Source organism: Halyomorpha halys, unplaced genomic scaffold (genome assembly GCF_000696795.3).
Source record: "Halyomorpha halys isolate HHAL.00 unplaced genomic scaffold, Hhal_1.1 Scaffold1418.1, whole genome shotgun sequence".
Classification (NCBI taxonomy): Eukaryota; Metazoa; Arthropoda; class Insecta; order Hemiptera; family Pentatomidae; genus Halyomorpha; species Halyomorpha halys.
Genome location: NW_027107943.1, coordinates 6,547 through 7,024, shown reverse-complemented (window position 1 = coordinate 7,024; position 478 = coordinate 6,547).

Genomic DNA, 478 nt, shown 5'->3' with positions numbered 1-478 from the left:
TTCACTTTTTTATTCGATCCTAAAATTTTTGATTACAAGTAATCTTACTCTATTATCTCTCACTTATCAAACAGAATATCCTGAAAAACATTTTATAGTTGGCTGTGAGATGTAAATTTATAGTTAATATTGTCTTTGAGGACTGTTAAAATTGAAACGTTGAATATTTAAGAAATAATAAAGAGTGTTTTTGAGGCTTAACTTGAATACAAATTATTTTATTTTAAAAAAAATTATAATATGGCTTATAAATTATGAAGAAAAATTCATATTGGTTTATGTGAATATAAAATGCATATATAATAATGTGTGCGTAAATGTTTAGTTTTAAGTCAATACAATTATCGATTGTATATAATAATAATAATAATAATAATAATTACATACTCTTTATTTATTCTTGGATTGATCCCTTTAGAATAATATTACTGGCTTTAGAGCCTTAGAGTACAATACAAAATTAAAATGGAATTATAGA